Here is a 12,642-nt window from a genome sequence, read left to right as displayed (position 1 = left end):
TATGACTTCACAAAGAGATAGTCGTGCTAAGCCTTAAGGATTGAGAACTAAACAAGACTACAAAACTTCAAACTGCAAAAGGCAGATTCCAGAGTACGTTCTTAGCAAGGCAACAGACAGCACACTAAAATCATTCCTAAAGAAATCAGTAGGTCCCTATCATACAAGTGCCAAAACGGGGGAGCGTGTGTCGTAAATTTTATGTGAATATAGAGTTCCATATGTAAATGTAAATTACCTTTGGCATTTCTGGGTTTTGAGAATGAGATTAAAATTATAAATCATGATTTTATGCTTACAACGACGAGTTAAGTAAGATATTCAGATATGTTCACACAAATAATCTGAGAAAGTGTATACGAAGGCCCCTGAATACTCACGATCGATTGGGCCAGTTAACAGACCGAGCAGAATTAATCAACTAGGACGACAAGACTGTCCCCTGCCAATGACTATTTATTCGATTACTTTAGAAACTCTACTATGGAATCTTCGCGAAGGGTCTCCTAGGATTTCAAAACTTTAACATTAAAACAGTAGTCGATCCGTAAGTCGGCCGTGTCTCCATAACACTTAACACTGGTGAAGAAATGGAATAATTTCGGAACATTATTACAAGATGCACAGACTCGAGAAATACATCGCTAACTACTTATAAACGATTAAAATTTTTGAAGATTTTCGAACGCTTACAAACCTGCATTTTCTTAAGTTGCAGGTACGAGTGTTTTGGATACGTAGCTTATTTCGTAGCAAATCAGCTTTCGTGTTTCACAGTTACTGACAAAATTTCATTGTATATCAACACAAATAAGCGCGCTTTTTTTGAGAATTTTCGGAAACTACTATCGTCGTGTGCATAATATAGTTAGCAGGAAATCGGAAACTAAAACAAACAGGAAGATGTATGTGTTCAGTAAAGCAAATAAAAAATCAGTAATGTCACATTTCAATGAGCAACTTGCAACTTTTAGCACAGGGCAGGAGTATGTAGAGGACCATGCATAGAATCGATGTGTAACCAGTAGCACAGTTCCGTGGTATGCAGTCACCGTGAAGAAACATCTAAATAACTAGAGACTACTGCATAAAAGGTGTAAAATAAAGCACAGGGCTATGGGTCGAGAGCCAACGGCCTTGCAGCAGTGGTAACACCGGTTCCCGTCAGATCACCGAAGTTAAGCGCTGTCGGGCTGGGCTACTACTTGGATGGGTGACCATCCGGTCGGTCGAGTGCTGTTGGGATGCACTCAGCCCTTGTGAGGCAAACTGAGGAGCTACTTGATTGAGAAGTAGCGGCTGCGGTCTCGGAAACTGACATACAGCCGGGAGAGCGGTGTGCTGACCACATGTCCCTCCATATCCGCATCCGGTGACGCCTGTAGGCTGAGGATGACACGGCGGCCGGTCGGTACCTTTGTCCCTTCATGGCCTGTTTAGGAGGAGTTTACGGATCGAGAGATGCGGCATGAAACGCGCTTGACTGTTACGACAACACTATGTAAAGCCTTCAGTAACTGCCGTAACAGAATATTGTCAAATGATCTTTCACAGAACCCAAAGAAACTTTGGTCGTACGTAAAGGCTGTTAGTGGCACCAGAGATAGTGTCCAGTCCCTAGCGAATGAACCACAAACTGAAATTGAGGATAGCAAAGCAAAAGCTGAAATGCTTAACCCCGTTTTCAAATATTCCTTTACAAAGAAAATTCCAGGAGAATTACCCCAGTTTAATCCCCGTACCACTGAAACATGAGCGAAATAAGTTTTAGAGTCAGTGGTGTCGAGAAACAGCTGAAATCGTTAAAACTGAACAAAGATCCAGGGCCCGATGGAATCCCTGTCAGGATCTATTGCGGCTGAGTTTGCCTCTCTTCTAATTATAATCTATTGTAGATCCTTCGAACAAAAAACCATGCCCAGTTCTTGTAAAAAAAAAAAAAAAAAAAAAAACCACAGGTCGCACTCGTCTACAAGAAGGGTAGTAGAAGTGACCCACAAAACTTCTGTCCAGTATCCCTGAAGTCGATATGTTGCAGAATCTTAGAATATATTCTGAGTTGAAACATAGTGAGAGGCATCTCGAATAGTATGACCTCCTCCATACCAACATGCATGTATTCAGAAAACATCGGTCACGTGAAACTCCGTTCGCACTTTTCTCACATGACATACTGAAAACTTTGAATCGAGGCAATCAGGTAGATACAGGATTTCTTCATTTCCGAGAAGAGTTCCAGTACCACACCTATGCTTATTGTCAAACGTACAATCATATGAGGTACGAAGTTTCTGTCTGGACTGAGGACTTTTTGGTAGCGAGGGCACAACATGTTATCTTGGATGGAAAGTCATAGTCAGATGTAGGAGTAACTTCAAGTGTATTCCACGGAAGTATGTTGGGACCCTTGCAGTTCATGTTGTACATTAACAACCTTGTAGGCAATATTAATAGTAACCTCAGACTTTTTACTGGTGAAGCAGTTACGTACAATGAAGTACTGTCTGAAAGAAGATACATAAATACTTAGTCAGAATTTGATAAGATTCCAAAGTGGTGTAAAGACTGGCAACTTGCTGTAAGCGTTCAGAAAGGTAAAATTATGCACTTCACAAAACGAAAGAGCATAATATCCTATGACCATAATATCGACGAGTCACAGCTGTAATAGGCCCACTCATATAAATATTTGGGTGTAACACTTTGTAGGAACATGAAATGGAATGATCACATAGGTTCAGTCGTGGGCTAAAGCAAATGGTAGCGTTCAGTTTATTGGTAGAATACTCTGGAACTGCTCTCACTCTACAAAGGAGACTGCTTACAAATTACTCGTGATACAGGTTCTCGGATATTGCACGAGTGTTTGGAACTTGTACGAAAGAAGGCTAACAGGGGCTATTGAACCATACAGAGAAGGGGCAGTACGAATGGTCACAGTTTGTTTGGTGCGTGGGAAAGTATCACAGAAATGGTGAAGAAATTGAACTGGCAGGCTCTCGAAGATAGGCGTAAACTATCCTGAGAACATACTTTTAAGGATTGACTTTAAATGATGATTGTGGGAATATGTTTCAGTCCCTACGTATCGTCCACATAGGAATCGTGAGGATAAGGTTAGTATAATTATAGCAAGCACAGAGGCATTCAACAAATCATTCTTCCGCGCTCCATACGTTAATGGAACGGGAGGAAGCGCTAATAACGTACAATGGGACGTACCCTCTGGCATGCGTTTCATAGTGGTATAGATGTGATGTAGAGGAAATTGAGCAAATGTCAAATACTTCTGTACATGTAAACTCGTAAAAACAACTGAGCGACATCAACAGGCGATGTTCCTCATGACAACCACTGTGACATGCTTAAAACACATTGGCGCCACAAGCTTGAGAGCAATGTAAAGCACACTAGACTGGACTCACAAACTTTATTCCTGAGTCAGAAGCAGTTGTAAATCGCGGCATTAATGCCGGTACCGACGGTTATCCCACACAAAATATTATTTGTCGTGTGTGTCTTATATGGAAAGACAACGTCTCTCAAGAATACATCCGCACAACAACGTTAAAACAAAGGAGGAATCAAAGACATTCAGTCTCTCTGTAAAGCCAGGAGTTAAAAAAAAACGCTTGAGTTGTAAAGTTCTTTTATTATTGCAAGATCGGTTTCAGGCTCTTATACGCCCATCTTCAGGTGCCGTAACTTGGTGCTGTGGCCCTAGAGTGCCGTGGTGGACGTGTACAAGGCGCGGAGTGCTCCCTGTGAGCCCAGAACAGGAAGACCATCCCCTCGTACTCTTACGGATTTATGGATAGCCCTGCAGGATTCATAGAGTCAGTTCCCTCCAGAACTACTTCAGACATTAGGCGAGTCCACGCCAAGTCGTGTTGCGGCGGGGCCCTATATGATATTAGCAAGTGTACCAGTTTCTATGGCTGTTCAGTGTACATTCCCCATGGTCGCCACAATAAAGCGAAGTGTCATTTGCATGACGAAAACAAACAATTTCCTTACCTAGGACACCCCATGAAAGAAAAATTAATGTTTTCAGAAAAGTCACACTAATTATTAGTTTTATTTACAGGGAATCGTGGTGAAGTTAGAATTGGTCCTGGTCATTGCTCTGCTTATTGTACTGCATACCGAGCATATTTGAAAGAACTCGTAAAATGGGCCCTTGAAACTAATATAGCATAGATCATTGAAACTCTCTGTAAGGCTTTATTCAAAAATTGTACTTTAGAAATAGTGAACTCAGAACAGAACCCGTGTTTGGCGACATCGCGGTGAACGCACATTGGAAGCGTGTATTCGTCATCGCCATACTGGCGTATCACCCAGCGCAATTGTATGGGGTGCCATTGGTTACACGTCTTGGTCACCTCTTGTTGGCATTGACGGCACTTTGAACAGTGGAAGATACATTTCGGATGTGTTACGACCCGTGGCACTACCTTTCATTCGATCCATGTGAAACCCTACATTTCAGCAGGATAATGCACGACTGCATGTTGCAGGTTCTGTACGGGCCTTTCTGGATACACAAAATGTTCGACTGCTGCCCTGGCCAGCACATTCTCCAGATCTCTCATAAATTGAAAACGTCTGGTCAATGATGGCCGTGCAACTGGCTTATTACAATACGCCAGTCACTATGCTTGATGAATTGTGGTACCGTGTTGAAGCTGCAAGGGCAGCTATACCTGTATACGCCATCCAAGCTCTGTTTGAGTCAATGCCCAGGCGTATCAAGGCCGTTGTTAAGGCCAGAGGTGGTTGTTCTGGGTACTGATTTCTCAGGATCTATGCACCCAAATTGCGTGAGAACGTAATCACATGTCAGTTCTAGTATAATATATTTGTCCAATGAATACCCGTTTATGATCTGCATTTCATCTTGGTGTAGCAGTTTTAATGGCCAGTAGTGTAATTACCTAAAGAACCGAAGGACGTAACACACATCCATGCCCGAGGCAGGATTCGAACCTGCGATCGTAGCGGTCGAGCGGTTCCAGACTGAAGCAAGTAGAACCACTCGGCCACAGCGGCCGGCGCTTCAGAATCGGAAAATTTACACTCTATACCTGAGTTTCTAAACTTTGCAGCAGTTTTCTTACACTGTTTGACGTGCTGCGTGCCTGGTAACGTCACACTATCGATGAATTACCACATATAAAAGCATTACTTTCTTCCATTCAAAGAAGTGACTACTGTTGAGATGATAGGTATTCTAAATTGTTGGCAATAACTTGGTCAAATTGCACTTCCGTTGAAATATCTTTATCTTTTTACTGACTCAGCAGCGGTCGTAACATTACTGAAAAGCTTTGGAAGACAAAAAAATAAGTACGAAATGAAACTTCAGAAAGAATACGTATCGCAGATTAGAAGGAGTATTAAGCTTGTGTAACAATAATTATAGTGTTTCTGGCAGATAGAATTGCAGTACATTAAAACTTGCTGGATTTTAAGATCCATGCATAGCCTTGCAGTCAACAACTGAGGCAGAGTTTTGCTAGTTAATGAAGGCGTCTTATTACCTGGGGAATATTAAATACTTTTTCTGTATCGTCCTGCGAACTATCAACGTCCTCACATCGACATCAGTTTCATTTTGTTTCTTGTTCCCCACAAGCAGTCGTGTTGCGAGAGCATCATTCGACACCACCCAGCCCTGACATGCGGTAATGAAAGCACTTTATGATAGACAAGCCTGTCGGGCTACTACAGCACTTAAGTACTCAGCGTAATTGTGATATACGACATTCTTTTTATGTCCGTAGTCGGCTAAACTGAAGATGTCAGTGTTACCTCATAGTATTAATTCTTCTGCATTCAGTTCTTCCAAGTCTGCTGCACAGACTTCGGCTCAGTTACACAGGTGCGCGCAAAGCCTCTTGACAAATCGCCTTCGTTGAGAGCACATTAGTTTCGGCGAAATACCCATCGTTAGTTCACGACTCATAATTACCGCAATGTATAGGGGTGCTGCAGTCCAATGTAAATAACCTCGTGAGATGCAAATGTTTTATGTTATGCTTGACCTTGACCGTTGAAAATACAAATTATTCTAGCCAGACAAAATTTATTATTATTTCCACTGCGAATTTCGGACGATTATACTCCAGCGTCAGGAGGATTTGTGTTAATTAACTAGGCATGTGTTTATGGTACGTACAACTTTTGGGTAACCTGTGACACTATATGGCACCACGGGATAAAAACTAACACATCACTTTAGCACAAGGCTCAAAGTTGTTGGCGTTTTTGATTGCATACGTGAACAATAATGTAAATGTAAATATCTTTCAGCGGCCAGGGTCTCCTACTCCGATTGTGATTACGTCACGTGCAGCAGCTACACAATGAACAGAGCGAAGATAACGTATTAGGAGCAGACAAAAGGAATCATCATTTAAAAATACTAATTTCCATCAAAAATGGTTCAAATGCCTCTGCGCACTATGGGACTTAACATCTGAGGTCATCAGTCCCCTAGACTTAGAATTACTTAAACCTGACTAACCTAAGGACATCACACACGTCCATGCCCGAGGCAGGATTCGAACCTGCAACCGTAGCAGCAGTGGGATTCCGGACTTAAGAGCCTAGAACCGATCGGCCACCGCGGCTGGACCTAGATTCCATCTGAGGGATATTTTTGCAACACTCAAATTGTTATAATATTGAGTTTATTTATGTAGTCTAAGTCCCAAGACCATGTATTCAAAACACACTTCTGTAAGAAGACATATCACATTTGTTGGTGGGCGACAGTATAATGGACTAAATTAGAGCATAATGTGGCTGCTAACGAGCTTGGGAAAGTGCAGAAATTGGCCTACCCAGCCATAACAGATGGCATTATCAGCACACACGCTGTTAGTTTGAAAACCATGGTCAAAATGTCCTCACTAAATGTTTTGTTTATGATGTGCACAGACGAGCAATGGCAAGGAAAGCGTTTCTGAAGAAGAGAAATTTGTTAAGATGGAGTATAGATTTAAGCTCAGGAAGTCGTTTCTGAAAGTATTTGTGTGGAGTGTAGCCATGTATGGAAGTGAAACATGGAAGTTAAATATTTTGGACAAGAAGAGAATAGAAGCTTTCGAAATGTGGCGCTACAGAAGAATGCTGAAGATTAGATGGGTAGATTACATAACTAATGAGGAGGTATTGAATACAATTGGGGAGAAGGGGAGTTTGTGGCACAACTTGACTGGAAGAAGGGATTGGTTGGTAGGACATGTTCTGAGGCATCAAGGGATCACCAATTTAGTATTGAAGGGCAGCGTGGAGGGGTAAAATTCGTAGAGGGAGACCAAGAGATGAATACACTAAGCAGATTCAGAAGGATGTTGGTTGCAGTAGGTACTGGGAGATGAAGAAGCTTGCACAGGATAGAGTAACATGGAGAGTTGCATAAAAACAGTCTCAGGACTGAAGACCACAACAACAACAACAATGAACACAGTGGCAGCGGCATGCACGTTAAAAGCTGGAAAAAAATGGAAACGTTTAGCTTATCTAGAATCCCACTCTAATGTAATGAATGCGGTCGATATAGGAATGGTTGGAGAATTGCCCGCTGACGGTGCAGTAGCTTCCAGCTGCTTCAGATACCTTTCAACGTAACAACAATTGTAAATAGGAAGCTGTGGAAGGATAGACCACAATACGGTTCAGAAGACATAGTCTGGTTTACTGACGAATCGGAAACAGACGAAGATGCAGAGGCCGGGGTAGACGTGGTGAAACCTAGAGTTGTTGTTGTTGTTGTGGTCTTCAGTCCGGAGACTGGTTTGATGCAGCTCTCCCTGCTACTCTATCCTGTGCGAGCTTCTTCATCTCCCAGTATCTACTGCAACCTACATCCTTCTGAATCTGCTTTGTGTATTCATCTCTTGGTCTCCCTCTACGATTTTTACCCTCCACACTGCCCTCCAATGCTAAATTTGTGATCCCTTGATGCCTCAAAACATGTCCTACCAACCGATCCCTTCTTCTAGTCAAGTTGTGCCACAAACTTCTCTTCTCCCCAATCCTATTCAATACCTCCTCATTAGTTACGTGATCTACCCACCTTATCTTCAGCATTCTTCTGTAGCACCACATTTCGAAAGCTTCTATTCTCTTCTTGTCCAAACTACTTATCGTCCATGTTTCACTTCCATACATGGCTACACTCCATACAAATACTTTCAGAAACGACTTCCTGACACTTAAATCTATACTCGATGTTAACAAATTCATCTTCTTGAGAAACGCTTTCCTTGCCATTGCCAGTCTACATTTCATATCCTCTCTACTTCGACCATCATTGGTTATTTTACTCCCTAAATAGCAAAACTCCTTTACTACTTTAAGTGTCTCATTTCCTAATCTAATTCCCTCAGCATCACCCGACTTAATTTGACTACATTCCATTATCCTCGTTTTGCTTTTGTTGATGTTCATCTTATATCCTCCTTTCAAGACACTGTCCATTCCGTTCAACTGCTTTTCCAAGTCCTTTGCTGTCTCTGACAGAATTACAATGTCATCGGCGAACCTCAAAGTTTTAACTTCTTCTCTATGAATTTTAATACCTACTCCGAATTTTTCTTTTGTTTCCTTTACTGCTTGCTCAATATACAGATTGAATAACATCGGGGAGAGGCGACAACCCTGTCTTACTCCATTCCCAACCACTGCTTCCCTTTCATGCCCCTCGACTCTTATAACTGCCATCTGGTTTCTGTACAAACTGTAAATAGCCTTTCGCTCCCTGTATTTTACCCCTGGCACCTTCAGAATTTGAAAGAGAGTATTCCAGTTAACATTGTCAAAAGCTTTCTCTAAGTCTACAAATGCTAGAAACGTAGGTTTGCCTTTTCTTAATCTTTCTTCTAAGATAAGCCGTAAGGTCAGTATTGCCTCACGTGTTCCAACATTTCTACGGAATCCAAACTGATCTTCCCCGAGGTCGGCTTCTACCAGTTTTTCCATTCGTCTGTAAGGAATTCGCGTTAGTATTTTGCAGCTGTGACTTATTAAACTGATAGTTCGGTAATTTTCACATTTGTCAACACCTGCTTTCTTTGGGATTGGAATTATTATATTCTTCTTGAAGTCTGAGGGTATTTCGCCTGTCTCATACATCGTGCTCACCAGATGGTAGAGTTTTGTCATGACTGGCTCTCCCGAGGCCATCAGTAGTTCAAATGGAATGTTGTCTACTCCCGGGGCCTTGTTTCGACTCAGGTCTTTCAGTGCTCTGTCAAACTCTTCACGCAGTATCGTATCTCCCATTTCGTCTTCATCTACATCCTCTTCCATTTCCATAATATTGTCCTCAAGTACATCGCCCTTGTACAAACCCTCTATATACTCCTTCCACCTTTCTGCCTTCCCTTCTTTGCTTAGAACTGGGTTGCCATCTGCGCTCTTGATATTCATACAAGTGGTTCTCATCTCTCCAAAGGTTTCTTTAATTTTCCTGTAGGCTGTATCTATCTTACCCCTAGTGAGACAAGCCTCTACATCCTTACATTTGTCCTCTAGCCATCCCTGCTTAGCCATTTTGCACTTCCTGTCGATATCATTTTTGAGACGTTTCTATTCCTTTTTGCCTGCTTCATTTACTGCATTTTTATATTTTCTCCTTTCATCAATTAAATTCAATATTTCTTCTGTTACCCAAGGATTTCTATTAGCCCTCGTCTTTTTACCTACTTGATCCTCTGCTGCCTTCACTACTTCATCCCTCAGAGCTACCCATTCTTCTTCTACTGTATTTCTTTCCCCAATTCCTGTCAATTGTTCCCTTATGCTCTCCCTGAAACTCTCTACAACCTCTGGTTCTTTCAGTTTATCCAGGTCCCATCTCCTTAAATTCCCACCTTTTTGCAGTTTCTTCAGTTTCAATCTGCAGTTCATAACCAATAGATTGTGGTCAGAATCCACATCTGCCCCAGGAAATGTCTTACAATTTAAAACCTGGTTCCTAAATCTCTGTCTTACCATTAAATAATCTATCTGATACCTTTTAGTATCTCCAGGATTCTTCCAGGTATACAGCCTTCTTTTATGATTCTTGAACCAAGTGTTGGCTATGACTAAGTTATGCTCTGTGCAAAATTCTACAAGGCGGCTTCCTCTTTCATTCCTTCCCCCCAATCCATATTCACCTACTATGTTTCCTTCTCTCCCTTTTCCTACTGACGAATTCCAGTCACCCATGACTATTAAATTTTCGTCTCCCTTCACTACCTGAATAATTTCTTTTATCTCGTCATACATTTCATCTATTTCTTCATCATCTGCAGAGGTAGTTGGCATATAAACTTGTACTACTGTAGTAGGCATGGGCTTTGTGTCTATCTTGGCCACAATAATGCGTTCACTATGCTGTTTGTAGTAGCTAACCCGCACTCCTATTTCTTTATTCATTATTAAACCTACTCCTGCATTACCCCTATTTGATTTTGTATTTATAACCCTGTAATCACCTGACCAAAAGTCTTGTTCCTCCTGCCACCGAACTTCACTAATTCCCACTATATCTAACTTTAACCTATCCATTTCCCTTTTTAAATTTTCTAACCTACCTGCCCGATTAAGGGATCTGACATTCCACGCTCCGATCCGTAGAACGCCAGTTTTCTTTTTCCTGATAACGACGTCCTCCTGAGTAGTCCCCGCCCGGAGATCCGAATGGGGGACTATTTTACCTCCGGAATATTTTACCCAAGAGGACGCCATCATCATTTAATCATACAGTAGAGCTGCATGTCTTCGGGAAAAATTACGGCCGTAGTTTCCCCTTGCTTTCAGCCGTTCGCAGTACCAGCACAGCAAGACCGTTTTGGTTAATGTTACAAGGCCAGATCAGTCAATCATCCAGACTGTTGCCCCTGCAACTACTGAAAAGGCTGCTGCCCCTCTTCAGGAACCACATGTTTGTCTGGCCTCTCAACAGATACCCCTCCGTTGAGGTTGCACCTACGGTACGGCCATCTGTATCGCTGAGGCACGCAAGCCTCCCCACCAACGGCAAGGTCCATGGTTCATGGGGGGTAGAGAACGAAATCTCTCTAGGAAATCTGGCTTCGATATACCATGCTGAGATACTCTCTAACAGTACGTGCACGGGGGAAAATCTACGCAGGTACTCCAAGGATCCTGACATCTACAGTCATTCAGACAGCAAAGCAGCTCTGAAATCTCTGTCAGTCCCTGCAATATCGTCGCAGAATGTCATGAATGCCTGGTGAGGGGAAAGCAACGGAATAACATTAAGCATCACTAAGACGATGATAAAAACTAAACTACGTATCTTGATCAGACGATACCACTTAGAATATTGGGGTAACATCCAAAACATGGCAAGCTAATGATGCCGAAACCATGTTTTAAGAGAAGTTCTGCAGTCTTGGGCTTGAGTAGGAGGCAGATTAAATTGTCCATGACAACTTCAGGAAAAACCTGTACACTATGGCTATAGAGAAAGAAGCCCGTAAGTACAGACTATGTGATGTGGGGAACGAAACCGTACCACATTTAATCTTCAAATGCGAAGCACTGGAGGTCAAAAGACACAAAATATTTGGATCACTGTGCAAAACAGACACTTTGTAAAGGGTCTTCTATTACTCCTCAAGGGAACTGGCTGTCTTCAACAGAATGGCAGAGCGATAAACCACGCAATATTTTCCTCGTTGATTAAATCAGATCAAATTAAATTTGTTTAGTAAGGGTGTGTGTGTGTGTGTGTGTGTGTGTGTGTGTGTGTGTGTGTGGGTGTGTGCATGAGTGCGTGTACGTGTGAAAGTTTCAAGAGAGAGTTAGAGAGAGAGAGAGTACATTTTGGATGTGACTGAACTGTAGGTTGTTAAACAAACACATCCTTTCGTTTTCTCTTGTGACTAGGCTTTTGGCATATGGTGATATTTTACCAGTCAGATGCATCATTCTTTTCATTTTGTTTGACCCATTACAGGCCATCTAAAACCACTAGTCCGCTTAAGGCTTCTTTTTCTTCGTATCTTCCCAAAAATTCTTCATCCTACCTTCCTTCCACTCTCAAGGGACTTTTTTGTTTCAGGCTTGTGTTAGTCGTTTGGGCGTGAACTTCTGAAAATCGATTTCCTCTCTTTATGTTCACAGTGTAGCTGCCAGTGAGTCAACGACTACTTCCTTGAGGTCTCTCCGGGTGTCGGCTAGCAATCGTGCTTTTCGTTTTCGGGTCCATTTTATGATGGTGAAAATTTACTTTGTTAATCACAACTCGTCCATTCGTGTTTTATAACCATAAAATTTTACAGGTCTATTCTGTGCAATTAAACTAAACTGTTCTGTCACGGAATACTGTTCACCTGAACTTTTGGGCATCCAGATACCGATTTCATGGAGCACCTGAATATTTTCAGCAATATCTGTCGGTCCATTTTCTGGATGACATTGTCATTCATGGTTAATGAAGTCTCATCTCCGTAGAGTGCTTACGCGAGAACGAGTATTTGGTAGTGGTGTGGTTGGTCTTTGCTGGAACTGGGTTTCTTGTTACTTATACCCTAAGCAATTGTCTCGGGTTTACCCATCTTTTCCCGAGAGTTTTAGTGTCCACTTTTTCATTGCCATTTGCATAAGCACTTCAAG

The 12,642-nt window shown here is 42.0% G+C and overlaps 1 pseudogene; it reads left to right on the top strand.

Annotated features, from left to right (window-relative positions):
- The first annotated feature begins 1,127 nt into the window (after positions 1-1,127).
- Positions 1,128-1,245, top strand: LOC126089689 (5S ribosomal RNA; annotated as a pseudogene).
- Positions 1,246-12,642: the final 11,397 nt, after the last annotated feature.

The sequence above is a fragment of the Schistocerca cancellata genome, chromosome 6 (genome assembly GCF_023864275.1).
Source record: "Schistocerca cancellata isolate TAMUIC-IGC-003103 chromosome 6, iqSchCanc2.1, whole genome shotgun sequence".
Classification (NCBI taxonomy): domain Eukaryota; kingdom Metazoa; phylum Arthropoda; class Insecta; order Orthoptera; family Acrididae; genus Schistocerca; species Schistocerca cancellata.
This window is presented reverse-complemented; position numbering and strand designations above follow the sequence as displayed.